The sequence below is a fragment of the Scylla paramamosain genome, unplaced genomic scaffold (assembly GCF_035594125.1).
Source record: "Scylla paramamosain isolate STU-SP2022 unplaced genomic scaffold, ASM3559412v1 Contig3, whole genome shotgun sequence".
In the NCBI taxonomy this organism is placed as follows: Eukaryota; Metazoa; Arthropoda; class Malacostraca; order Decapoda; family Portunidae; genus Scylla; species Scylla paramamosain.
Window position 1 is genome coordinate 3839332 of NW_026973668.1, and position 15136 is coordinate 3854467.

A 15136-nucleotide genomic window follows, 5' to 3' on the forward strand; every position below is an offset into this window, starting at 1 on the left:
TCCCCTAAATTTAGTGGTCCATGCTCGGTTGTCCGCCAGTTACATGGTAACAAATTTGAGGTGCATGACCCTCTTCTTAACACTGCTGAGATAGTACATAGTGATCGGCTTGTGAAGACTAACGCTCAGCTCCAGTCATCAACAGAGAGTACTACTGATCAGGTTACAAACCTTAATTCTACTAATACTATAAAGACGCATAGGTATAACCTTCGCTCACGCAGCTAATTGCCTGCATTACTTACAGATGGCACTGGGCCTCCTGGTTACCTTCTTGAGCATGCTGCAAGTGCTACAAGCGTCCACTGCGTTGCATGTCAAACCGGGGGCTCTCACCATACATCTTGGGGAAGTAACCTTAATAGAAGATGTTCTTCTGGTTCGATATCCTTTTTCTACCTTATTTTCCGTAACTTTGGACCTCGACGCTGTCTCAGAAACTTTGGATAACTCCTTACAGGAACTGGAATCCTTACTTGCTGATGAAACGCATAGCCAGACACAAGTTTTCTCACAAACCATAATCAAAGCTTTAAAAGCAAGGGTAGAATTCTTACACGGGAAATTGAACCAATCTCAGCATGACTACAACCTTCATCCAGTGCACGCTCGTACCAAAAGAGGACTCATAAATGGGTTGGGACAACTGTCTCAATATCTTTTTGGCACCGCCTTGGACGAGGATGTACAGGATTTAAGGAAACATTATGATCAACTAATAACGGTTGCAGCTACTAATAAGAAGGTCCTGAACCTACATCACAATAAAATAGTTAAATTAGAAACTAATCTCAATGAGTTATTACAGTATTCAAATGATTTAACAACTGTGCTTGATAATGCCTTACATAGTTTAGATGTGATAAATCACGTTGTGGTTATAGATCAAGCTTTGCATGTATTTGAAGCTTCCTTGGGTTCAGTTCTCTCCATTAATGAAGCGATAATTCGCAACATGGTGGATGCTGTCAATGGCAGGGTAACAACTTCACTATTTCCTGTAGAGGATTTGCTTCACACAATAGAAATTGGTCAGTCAACCTACAAATTGACACCAGTGTATACAGCGGACATGATCCAGTATTACTACCCATTGCTGGAAGCTACCTTGACCACAGATGCGATAATTGTAAACATACCTTTTAAATCTCAGGATCATTTTGAGGCCTATGAGATTAAACCTTTTCCATTTTCCGTTAATAATTCTGTGATGACACTGGACATGAATCCTTCTTTAGTGCTAATAGCCAAGGATTTTTCATTATATACAATTGGAGATTTAACTGAATTAAAACGTTGTAAATCTTCATACTTGCATTTGTACCATTGTTCAAGTATCCAATTTGCTTTCTTACCTGTAGTAAAAGGTATTTGTGAAGTCGTCTTGACACGTTCAGAGGCGTCTGCAGCTCTAACACTCTGTCCATACAAGCATGTGGTTTCAAAACCTATTTTCCTTTGCAATTTTCATGGATATCATTACTTTTATTTCACAGAAAACTTTCACGTCTCAGTGATTTGCCCAGAAGGGACCACCTATGAGGAGGTTATAAGACATTATGCGGTACAAGATGCTTGTCATGTACGTTCTAGTAAACTAACCACTTACCCTTCTAGGATTAATTTAGCTTTTACGACAGACCTTTCATATATAGTTTTCCCTGTTACTTCCCTGGAGAATTTGACAAAGTCAAGGATTTCTTTTATAACAAACTCCTTATCCACTCTTTCCTTCTCAAACACAGAAGAGTTTTCAGAGGCTCTAGAGACATCCTTGCCAGTATATCTGAAACCTGGGATTCTCTATCCAAGTATCCTGACACCTTGCCTTATTTTAATGTTTTTGTTAATATTCTTATATGCGTGTGTTAGGAAAGCCTTAAATTTGTATATATATCTTGATAGTAGACGTAAACGTCTTAATGAAGGAGTTTCATACACATAACATGGTTAGGTACACTGTATTCGCGAGGACGCGTCAAGTAGGTGACCGAGCGATGTAACGGTGTCACATAATTAATAATAATGTGTATTGTATTTATAATGCCTTGCTTGATTAGCAATATAAGTGTATGTATACATATATGCATAAGTGCAAATAGTGGGTGTTGGCGCATAAGGGTGGGGCGGATATGATCACGCCACCCTACGTCACACACACACCATGGAACTTTCCATACTCCTTTTATTGCCATCGATAAGTAATCGGTAGCACCTACATTACAGTATCTAAGTATTCTCCATAGTTAATCTCTCCCTAATGTATTTTGGCATGTATTACTCTTAGCTATAAGTAGCTTTTCCTTTGCCTTATTTATGTAATTAGAGAGTAATAATTATGAATATATGCATGTACTGTGAGTGCGGTCAACCCGCCCCTATTTCTAATGTCAGCACCTTTTGAAGGCGCTAAGCGTCCCTTGTGCCGGCTCCGGCAGTCTCTTGCCAGGGTGTAACGCTGTACCACGCAGAGGACATCCGTTGTCCCGTACGCGCCACACCCTTCTCCAGAACTCTGTACATATATCTAAATATACCTATTTTTATACGTTCACCTTTGACATTCACCTGAAAACCACAGAAACTCACCAAGAGTGACTTTACCTATTATATAAAGGTAAGAAACTAATGAACAGTGTCCAGTGGTAATTGATAATTCAAAACCACACCGGAACAAGATACGTTTCCTTTAATAATGTTTCATTTAACCGTAGAGGGTGCAATGAATGCATTTTGGCGTTTTCTTATCTAACGATGTGAAAATCACTCAAAACCGATATTCTTTAAGTGTTCTGCTTCTCCACTTAATACTATTTATACGTTATAGCGTTTAGGTGCCTAAGAAGCTATGAAATACTCAAAATACACGTCTCTCATAATGTTCTTTTGGGGGTCTTGTACGTAACTCGCTCATAAACACTGAAAATACACGTTTTTATTAAAGTTTTGCATGCGTTTCTGTCCGTAAATGGCTAAAAACTCAAAAGATACGTTGTTGGTGATATTATTTTTTCCCCCATATAGGGTGTTTTCCAAGCCTTTTAGAGCTTTCGAACTTACCACGAACCAGAAGACACTCAAAAGATATATTTCTTAAAAAGAAGTTTCAATTCTCCATAAATGGTGCATAGAGGGTGCATTTTGATATCTAAGGATGTGAAAAGCTCTTAAAATTCATGTTTTCGATTGTTTTTTTTTTTTTCCATATAGAGTGTTTTTCATGCGTTTTAGCGTTTTGGTACATAAGGAACATTCATAATATCCATTTCTAGTAATGTTCTTTCATTACCCGGTATAGGGTATTTTTAATGAATTGCGTCGTTTTTATCCGTAACTTGCTCAAAACATTAAAAATACTAATTTTTAGAAATGTTATTCTTTCTCTATTAAGGGTGCTTTGCTTGCGTTTTAGAATTTTGGTACGTAAGAAGCTCAAAACACTCAAAAGACACGTTTTTCGTAATGTTCTTTGGTATTCGTATAGGTTATGCTTTTTAGCATTTTGGTGTACAAAATCCTCATAAACACTCTAAAAACATGTATCTGGAAATGTAATTTTTTTTCCCCTATATACGGTGAACTGAATACATTTTGGATATTTGGTACCTAACAATACAAAAAAAAAAGACTCAAAATACACGTTTTTCGTATTGTTGATCTGTTTCTCCATATATAATGTTCCTAAAGAGTTTTTGAGTTTTGGACATTAAGAAGCTGAAAACCATTCATAACACACTTTTCTCGTAATGTCTTTCCGTTATCAAATCGAGGATATTTTGCATGAATTTCAGCGTTTTCGTACATAATGATATGAATAACATTCATAATACGTTTTTGATGGTGTTATTCTTTTTCTTCATATAGAGTGTTATTGAGCTTTCTTTTTTTTTCAAATAAGGACTTCAATAACATTCATAATCTTGTTATGTTTCACCATATAGGGTATATTTCATGCATTTTGCCGTTTCTATACCTAATAAGCTAAAAAAAAAAAAACACTCATAACACACATTTTCGGTAATATTATTCAGTTTCTCCATAACGGGTGTTTTGCATGAATTTTAGCGATATGGTACGTAAGACACTCAAAAAAACTCAAACGAAACCTTTTTTAATAAACCAAGCTGTTTTGTATTGAAAACAGGGTGTTTTCCATGCATTTTAGCGTTTTGGTGCCTAAAACGCTAAACAAAACTAAAAAGACACGCTTCTGGTAATTTCACATTGTTTTCCTATATAGAGTGATTCGCTTGCATTTTACCGTTTGGTACCTAACAATGTAAAAAACACTCAAAATACAAGTTTTTGACAATGCTGTTCTGTTTGTCTATATAGAGTTCTATTCAAACGCATTTTCGCGTTTTGTTTCCTAACAAGCTCAAAAACACTCCAAATACGCGTTTCTCGTAAGGTCCTTTTGTTTACCTATATAGTATACTATACATGCATTTTGGCAATGTAACAAGCTCAAAAACAATCATTTCATATTTCATTTTGGTAATGTTACTCTGTGTCACGATCAAGGGGATTTTCCATGTTTTAAGCTTTTTCATAGGTACCTCAAAACACTGAAAAGGAACAGTTTTGGTAATGATGTTTTGTTTTTTTTCCATATCGAGTCCTTTCCATGATTTTTAGCGTTTTGTTGTCTAAAACTCATAAGATATGTTTCCTGTAATGTCGTATTATTTCACCATAGAGGGCGCTTTACATGTATTTTGGCGTTTTGTTTTCTGTGAAAAACACTGAAAATACAAATTTTTTGTAATGTTGTTCTGTTCCTCCAAATAGAGAGCTATTTATGCGTTTAAGCGTTTTGTTCCCTAAGAAGCTCGAAAGAAAAAAAAAATCAAAATACACGTCTCGCGTAATGTTCTTTTCTTTTCCGATGTAGTGTACTTTATATTTTGGTGTTTTTTTTTTTTTTTACGTAACAAGCTCATAAACACAAAAAATACACGTTTTTGGTAAAGTTATTTTGTTTTGTATTTTAAACAGTGTTTTGAATGCGTTTAAGCGCTTTGGTACGTAAGCAGCTAAAAAAGACAACGTGTCTAGGTAATATATATATAGCTATAGAGTGTTTTTCATCCTTTTTGTGCTTTTGTGCCGAACCCGCTCCAAAAGACATTCAAAAGACATGTTTCTGAAAATGAAGTTTCAACTCATTTTTCGGTGATATTCTTTTTCTCAATAAGAAAGTTTTGCATGCCTTTTAGCACTTTTTTGGACGTAAGAAGCTCCTAAACACTTCAGAGATATGTTTTTGGTAATGTTGCTTTTTTTTTTTTCTATGTAACAAACTCAAAAACTCTTAAAATACACGGTTTTTGGTAAAGGTATACCGTTTCTCAGTATTTATTTTTATTTATTTATTTATTTTATTTATTTATTTAATTATTTATTTTTATTTTATTTTATTTTATTTTATTTATTTATTTTTTTGCATGGGTTTCAGCGTTTTATTACGTAAGTAAATCCAAAAAAAGACACGATTTTGGTAATATTGTTTCGTGTAACTAGATTCATGTGTTTTAGCGTTTTTGTACCTAAGAAACTCAAAAACACTCATAATGCGCGATTTTCTTAATCACTTATTGTTTCGCCATATAGGGTAAATTAGATGTATTTTCACGATATGGCATCTAAGAATGTGAAATACACTCAAATTACACGTTTTTTTTTTCTCTCTTTTTCTTGATATAGAGTACTATTCATGCGTTTTAAGCGTTTTCATAATTAAGAAGTTCAAAAACATTCATAATAAACGTTTCTCGTAGTGTCTTTTCGTATCCCTTATTAAGTAGTTTGCATCCATTTTGACGTTTTTGTACGTTTCTCTTCCTAAAACGATAATAAATACTCAAAACACACCTTTATGTAAATGTTATTTCTTTTTTACATATAGGGTGATCGGCATGCATTTTTGCGTTTTGTTATCTATAAATGTGAAATACACTAAAATACACATTTTTGGTAGTTTTCTGTTTTTTTTTTCCACATTGAGTGCTATTTATGTGTTCTCATGTGTTGGTACCGAGGAATCTCAAAAACACTCACAATACACGCTTCTTGGAAAGTAGGTGGTTTTGCATGCACTTTAGGGTTTGGTACATAACAGTCCGAAAAAAATCTAGAATTAACTTTTTTGATAATGTTCTTTTTTCCACATAATTTCCCTGAATTTTGCCAGAATTTTGGCATCTTGACACCTATGAAGATGAATAACAAAAAAAAAAAAAAAAAAATGCTATTTTTTTATTTATTTTTTTTTTTTCTCTATAAAGAGTGTTATTTGTGGGTTTTAGCTTTTTGGTACTTAAGGAACTTAAAAACACTCATAATGCACGTTTCTCATAATGTCCTTTCGTTTCCCAAATACAGGGTTCTTTGCATGTATGTAACATGATCAAAAACACTCAAAATACATGTTTTTTGTAATGTTTTTCTGTTTCTCCATAAAGGGTGTTTTGCATGCGTTTTAGCGTTTCAATATGTAAGGAGCTGAAAAACACTTAAAGGCAAGTTCTTGGTAAAATTTGGTTTTATTTCCATGTAATGTGATTGCCTGCTTTATAGTGCTTTATTGCCTAACACGCTCAAAAACACTCAAAAGACACTCTTCTGGTAATGTCTTTTTTTTCACATAAAGCTAGTTTCGCATGCAATTTGGGGTTTTGGTAACTAAGGATGTGAAAAACACTCAAAATACACACATTTGGTAAGGTTGTTCTGTATCTCAATTAAGAGTGTTATTTATGAGTTTCAGCGTTTTGGTACCTAAGAATCTCAAAAACACTCATAATGCACGTTTCTCGTAATGTCGCTCTTTTTCTTCATATTGGGTGCATTGCATGCATTTTGGCATTTTTTTTCACGTAATAGCTGAAAAACACTGAAAATACACGCTTTTGGTAATAAGAACATAAGAACATAAGAAATAAGTAAATCTGCAAGAAGAATCTGCTATTATTGACTCCATTATTTTACATTCAACAGATGTTAAGCTGACAGGTTAGACGTTAAAGTTTTATCTCCTTTCTTAAAGGTAGGTACTATATTCGCCTGCCTCCGAATTACCGATACCTCACATGACTAAAGTGATTTCCTAAGGACAGAAACTAACAGATTACTTATAACCTTTTTCCTTTCCTTAAATACTGTGGAATATATTTCATCTGGTCCTGGTGACTTGAACTTTTCAACTTATCTATCTCCTGTTCCACTATCTCTTTTAGTTATGGTAATATCTGTCAGCTTCTCATCCTCTTCTACTCTAAATATCTTGTCACTATTCGGCAAATCCTGCATGTTTTCCTGGGCAAAGACAATTAAAAAATACTCGCTCACAATTTTACTAATCTCTAATTCATTATATTATGGCCTTAAAACCACTTCCCCTGTCTTTAATCTCATATATACTTCTCCTTCGCCCAATGTAGTGTTTTAACCTCAGTCATCCATTTAGGATCATTCTTCTGCGATCTTTTTCTTCTGTAAGGGATGTTCCCTAACTTTCCTGAATGTAATTTATCAACGAAATATTTATTTCGCTTCTCCATAAAGGGTGTTTTGCATGGGTTTTAGCGTTTCTGTACATAAGAACCTATAAAACACGTTTTTAGTAATGTTGTTTTGTATTCCTTTATAGAGTGCTTTCCATGTTTTTTAGCGTTCTGGTGTCTAACACGTTGAAAAACACTCAAAAGGCACGTTGATGATAATGTCGTTTCGTTTCCCGATAAAGGGGGCTTCCAATGTATTTTGACTTTTGGTACTTAACAATATGAAAAAGAGTTTAAGTAAAAGTTTTCGGTAGAGTTGTTTTTCCATATAAAGTGTTAATCATGTGTTTTTGAGTCTTGGTACCTAAAAAGCTCAAAATCTCTCATAATACACTTTTCTCGTAATGTCCTTTGTTTTCTCCATGTGGGATGCTTAGCGTGTAATTTGGCATTTTTGTACTTAACAAGCACAAAAACAATCAAAATACAAGTTTTTGGTAATGTTATTCTGTTTCTCCATAAAGGTTGTTTTGCATGCGTTTCAGCGATTTCGCACGTAAGAAGGTCAAAAACACTCTAAAGATACTTTCTTGGTAATGTTATTTTATATTGCCAAATAGGGTGCTTTCAATGCTTTTTAGCATTTTGATTCCTAACACTCAAGTTTCCTGTAATATAGTTTTGCTTCTTCATATAGAGATCTGCATGCATTATGATGTTTTGCTACATAATATGAGAAACGCTCAAAATAAAGGTTTCAGGTAATGTTGTTCTTTTTCTCTATATAGGGTGCTATTCATGCGTTTTAGCGTTTTGGTACTTAGGAAGCTCAAAAACACTAATAAAACTTTTTTTTCCTAATGTCTTTCTATTTCCCCATATAGGATGCTTCGTATGTATTTTGACGTTTTGGTACATAACAAGGTAAAAAAAAAATAAATAAATAAAAACACGTTTTTGGTGATGTTCTGTTTCTCTATTAAGAAATATAGGATATATTCAATTTTCATTCAAGCGGTTTAGTGTTTGGTACCTAAGAGACTCAAAACACTGACAATGCACGTTTCTCGTAATGTTCTATCGTTTCCCCATACAGGGTGCTTTACATGCATTTTTAATATGATGTACGTAACAGACTCAAAAAGACTCAAAATACACGTTTTTGATAAGGTTTTTCTATTTGGTAAGGTTATTCGTGTTTGTTGCACGTGTTTTAGCGTTTTGGTACGTAAAAAGTTTAAAACACTTAAAAGACATGCTTATTATTTTGCATTTCTATATAAGGTGCTTTCTATGCTATATAGCATTTATGTGAAAAACACATAAAAACACATTTCTTACATTATTGTTAAATTTTCTCGTATAGCGAGCAAGCATTATGGTGTTTTGCTACCTGACAATGTGAAAAACATTCAAATTACACGATTTTGGTAATTTGTTTCTCTTTCTCCATACAGTGTGCTACTAATTTATTTTAGTGTTTTGGTACCTAAGAAGCTAGAAAAAAAAAAATTCATAATACACGTTTTTTGTTATGTCCTTTCATTTCCTCATATAGGGTCTTTTTGGTGCTTTGGTACCTAACAGGGTGTTTGCATGCATTTTGACATTTTAGTTCGTAAGAACCTAAAAAAAAACACTCCAAAGACACGTTTTAGTAATGTTGTTTTGTATTCTCCTATAGGGTGATTTCGTTGCTTCTTACTGATTTGGTGCCTAACACGCAGAAAAAAATAACAAAAGACAAGTTTCTAGTGATTTCGTTTCGTTTCTTCATATAGGTTGCTTTACATGCATGTTGGCGTTTTGGTAATTATCAATGTAAAAAAATACACGTTTTTGGTAAGGTTGTTTTTTTTCTTCAGAGCACTATTGAAGCTTTTTACTGATTTGGTACTTAAGAAAGTAATAAAAAAAAATAACATAAACGTTTCTCGTAATGTCCTTTCATTTCCATATGCAGGGTGTTTTGTTTGATGATAGGCGATTTTGTACATAATACGCTCAAAAGACACTCAAAATACACGTTTTTGGTAAATGTATTCTGTTTTTCTATATAGGGTATTTTCATGCGTTTTTCATGTCATTTCATATATCTATTTCTCCATACAGGGTGTTATTCATGCGTTTTACCCTTTTGATACTAAGAAGGTCAAAAACACTCATAATACACGTTTCTCGTAATGACTTCATTTTTCCCATATAGGGTATTTTCGATTCATTTAGGCGTTTTTTACGTAACAATCTTACAAAACACTCAAAATACTTGTTTTTGGTAATGTTATTCTGTTTCTCCATAAAGGATGTTTTCTATGTTTTTTTTTTTTTTTATCGTTTTGGTACGTAGGACACTCAAAAGAAACGTTTTCTTAATGTTGTTTTGTATTCCCATGTCAGGTGATTTGTATGCTTTTTAGCATTTTTGTGCCTAACACGCTGAAGAACACATTTTAGATACGTTTCTGAAATCTCGTTTCCTTTCCCCAAATAGGGGGCTTTACATGCATTGTGGCGTTTTGATTCATAACAATGTCAAAACACTGAAAATTTACGTTTTTGGTAATGTTATTTCATATAGAGTGTTATTCATGCATTTTAGCGACTTCGTATCTAATAAGTAAAAAAAAAAAAAAACACCAATAGTACACATTTTAATAACGTCTTTTCATTTTCCCATTTAAGATATTATATATGCATTTTGGCGTTTTTCTACTTAACTAACTCAGAAACACTCGAAATATTTGTTTTTGATATTATTTCTCCGTTTTTTTCTTTTTCATGCGATTTAGCGTTTCGGTACGTAAGAAAGTAAAAAATAATGAAAACACACGTTTATGGTAAAGTTGTTTTGTTTTCCTTTATAGGGTGCTTTCCATGCTTTTTAGCGTTTTGGTGCCTAGCACGCCAATAAACATTCCAAAGGCACTTTTCTGGAAATCGCGTTTCCTTTTCTCATATAGGGTACAAAAACATGTATTAATAGTGTTTTCGAAAACGCCAAAGTGCATGCAAAGTAAGCTATACGGGAGAAACAAAACGTGTCTTTTGAATGTTTTCAGCTGTTTACGTACCAAAACACTAAAATGCAGGGAAAAGAAACTTCATGGAGAAACAAAATATTATTGCCAAAAACGTGTATTTTGAATGTTTTTAAGCTTATTACGTACCAACACGCAAAAATTCATCCATTTCATTTTATTTCGGTGCTTTTCAACGTTAGCACCAAAACTCTAAAGAGCATGGAAGGCACTCTATATAGAAATCAAAACAACATTATCAAAATGGTGTCTTTTGAGTGTTTTTGAGCTTCTTACGTTCCAAAATGCTAAAACGATAAATAGCCTTTATCGGGAGACATTACCAAAAACGTATGATTTAAGCGTTTTCCAGCTTTTTAGAAACCAAAACGCCTTAATATATGTACTAATCACGTGTTTCAGTATTTTATTACCTAAGAAGCTCAAAAACACTTATAGTATACGTTTTTGGTAATGTTTTTCTGTTTTTCATATATGGTATTCTGTGTAGATTGTCGTACCTAACATGAGGAAAACACCCATTTTTTTGGTTAATGCTTTTTTCTCCATATAGAGTGATATTCACGTGTTTTAGTGTTTTCGTACATAAGAAGTTAAAAAACACTCATAATAATATTTTTTCTTAATAACTTTTAGTTTGTCAATGTCCGTTAATTTGTGTGCATTTTGGCGTTTTCGTACCCAACAAGCTCAAAAAGACTCAAAACACACATTTTTGGTAATGTTCTATTTCACCATAAAGGATGTTTTGCACGCTTTTTAGAAATTTGGTACGTAAGAAACTCAAAAACATTCAAAAGACACGTTTTCGATATTATATATGTATATATTTTTTTTGTTGGGGTTGGTTTCTATTATGCTCAAAACACTCAAATGACACGTTTCCGGTAATATAATTTCTTTACATCAAATAGTGTGCTGTCTGCATTTTGGCGTTTTGGTAGCTAATGATCGGGAAAACTCTCAAAAAACACGTTTATAGTAATGTCCTCTTTCTCCATAAAGGGTGTTTTTCATGCGTTTTAGAGTTTTAGTACGTAAGAAACTGAAAAACACTCAAAAGACAAGTTTTTGTTAATATTGATTGCTTTTCCTATACAGGTTGTCTTGCATTCACTTTGGTGTTTTTGTATCTAACAAGCTCAAAAACACTCAGCATACAAGTTTTTCGTAATGTTGGTCTGTTTCTTTATGTATGGTGTTCACTATGCTTTTAGGCGTTTTGGTATCTATCATGGAGAAAAAAACTCATAAAGTACGCTTTTGGTAATGTTGTTTTGTTTCTGCAAATATAGTATTATTTACGTGTTTTAGACTTTGGTATCTATGAAGCTGAAAAAGACATAATACACCTTTATGTTAATATCGTTTCACTTACCTATATAGGGTAATTTGCATACATTTTGGCGTTTTGTTACCTAACAAGCTAAAAAAATTTCAGAACATACGTTTTTGCAAATATTGTTTCGGACATCTTTTATCGTTTTGTTACGTAAGAAGCTCAAAAACACTCGATTTTGTTAAGGTTATCTCGTTTTCCCATATAGGGTGTTTTCCTTGCTTTTTAAGCGTTTTGCTGCCTAATATGCTCAAAACACCTAAATGACAAGTTTCTGGTGATGTTTTGCTAATGGTTTTGTTAAAGTTTTTGTTAAAGTTTTTTGGTACATAAAAAAAAATAAATAAATAAAAACACTCATAATACACGTTTCTGTTAATATCGTTTCGTTTCCTCAAATAGGGTCCTTTGCATGCAATATGGGGTTTATGGGGCAATATGGGTACCTAACAAGTTAAAAGACTGAGATAAGAACTTTTTTGCTAAAATTTCCCATAAATGTTTCTTTGCTCACATTTTAGTGTTTTGTACTCTCAAAAACACTAAAAAGAAAGGTTTTTGACAATGTTGTTTTTTTTTCTCATATAGAGCTATTTCCATGCTTTTTAGCTTTTTGTTGCCTAATTTGCTGGAAAATTTCCAAATGGCACGTTGCAGGTACTATCTTTTAGTTACTCCAGACAAGGTATTCTACATGCATTCTGTCGTTTTGGTACCTAACTTAAAAACACTTAAAATACACGTTTTTTTTTTATGTTCTATTTCTCAGTAAAGTGCGTTTTCAATCCCTTTTAGAGTTTCGGTACGTACGAAGCTGAAAAACACTCAAAAGATATGTTTTTGGTCATTTTTATTTTTTCTTCTTCTGTAGGGTGCTTTGCATGTACTTTGGCGTTTTGATAACTCACAAACTCAAAAATATTCATGATACATGTTTGTGATCATGTCGTTCTGTTTCTTCATAAAGGATGCTTTATATGTATTTTGGCGTTTTGGTCCCTAACATGGGGAAAAGCACCCATAATACACGTTTTTCGTAATGATGTTCTGTTTCTTCATATAGAATTGTATTTACGTGTTTTAGCGTTTCGTTACAGAAAAAGCTGAAAAATAGCGTTAATATCTTTTCTTTTCTCCATATATGAAACTTTGCATGCATTTTGGCGATTACTTATCTAACAAACTCAAAAACACTCAAACACAAGTTTTTGTTTAGTTTAGTTATCGTTTTGTTACGTAAGAAGCTCAAAAGCACACAAAGTACACGATTTTGTTGAAGTTGTTTCATTTTCCTATATAGGGTATTTTCCATGTTTTTTTTTTAACGTTTTGGTGCCTAATACCCTAAAAAAAAAAAAAAAACACCTAAATGACAAGTTTTTGGAAATGTCGTTTCGTTACTTCATATAGGCGCTCTGCATGCATTTTGGCGTTTTACTACTTATTACGCTGATAACTCAAAATACACATTGTTGGTATTTTTTTTCTCCACAAACAGTGTTTTCCATGCGTTTTACCGTTTTAGTACGTAAGCTGAAAAACACTCAACACATTTTTTTCATATATATATATATATATATATATATATATATATATATATATATATATATATATATATATATATATATATATATATATATATATATATATATATATATATATATATATATATATATATATATATATATATATATATATATATATATATATATATATATATATATATATATATATATATATATTATTATGTTATTTGTGGATTTTAGCTTTTTGGTAGTTAAGGAACTTAAAAACACTCATAATACACGTTTCTCGTAATATCCTTACGTTTCCCAAACATAAGTTTCTTTGCATGTATCTAAGCGTTTTTATAGATAACATTATCAAAAACACTCAAAATACATGTTTTTGGTAATGTTATTTTATTTCTCCATAAAGTTTGTTTTCCATGCGTTTTAGCGGTTTGGTATGTAAGGAGCTCAAAAACACATATTGGCAAGTTCTTGGTAAGAGTTGGTTTTATTCCCATGTAATGTGATTGCCCTGCTTTTTAGTACTTCATTGCCTAACACGCTCAAAAACAATTGAAAGACACTTCTGGTCATTTCATTTTTTCCCTCATAAAGCTAATTTTGCATGCTATTTTGGGTATTGCTAACTAGGAATATGAAAAACACTCAAACTACACGCATTTACTAAGGTTGTTCTGTTTCTCAATTAAGATTGTTATTCATGAGTTTTAGCATTTTGGTATCTAAGAAACTTCTTTATATACACGAGTTTTTGCGTTTTTCTATGTAAAACACTGAGAAGATACATTTTCAGTAATTTTGTTTTGGATTCCCATATAGAGTGAGTTCCTTATTATTTATCGTTTTAGTGCCTAACATGCTGAAAAACACTCAAAAGACAGATTTCTGGTAAGGTCGTTCAATTTCCTCATATAGGAGACTTTGCATGCACTTTAGGGTTTGGTACATAACAGTCCGAAAAAAAAAGCTAAAATTAACTTTTTTGATAATATTCTTTTGTTCATATAACTTTCCTGAATTTTCCCAGAATTTTGGCATCTCGGTACCTATGAAGATGAAAAAAAAATCCTATTTTTTTTTCTAAATAAAGAGTGTTATTTGTGGGTTTTAGCTTTTTGGTAATTAAGGAACTTAAAAAAAACACTCATAATACACGTTTCTCGTAATGTCCTTTTGTTTCCCAAACGTAATGTTCTTTGCATGTATTTAAGCGTTTTTATAGATAACATGATAAAAAACACCCAAATTACATGTTTTTGGTAATGTTATTCTGTTTCTCCATAAAGTTTGTTTTGCATACATTTTAGCGGTTTGGTATATAAGGAGCTCAAAAATATTTAAAGGCAAGTTCTTGGTAAAAAATTGGTTTTATTCCAATGAAGAGTGATTGCCCTACTTTTTAGTGCTTTATTGCCTATCACGCTCAAAAACACTCAAAAGACATTTTTCTGGAAATGTCATGTTTTGACACATAAATCTGGTTTCGAAATAAAATTTGCGTTTTTGGTAACTAAGAATATGAAAAAACACTCAAAATACACGAATTTGGTAAGGTTGTTCTGTTTCTCATGTGTTATTCATGAGTTTCAGCATTTTGGTATCTAAGAAACTTCTCCATATACACGAGTTTTTGCGTTTTTTGCCTTGTTGTTCTTTTGAACTATAATACACTCATTGTACACTTTTCTTGCAATGTCCATTTGTTTACCAATATAGAGTGCA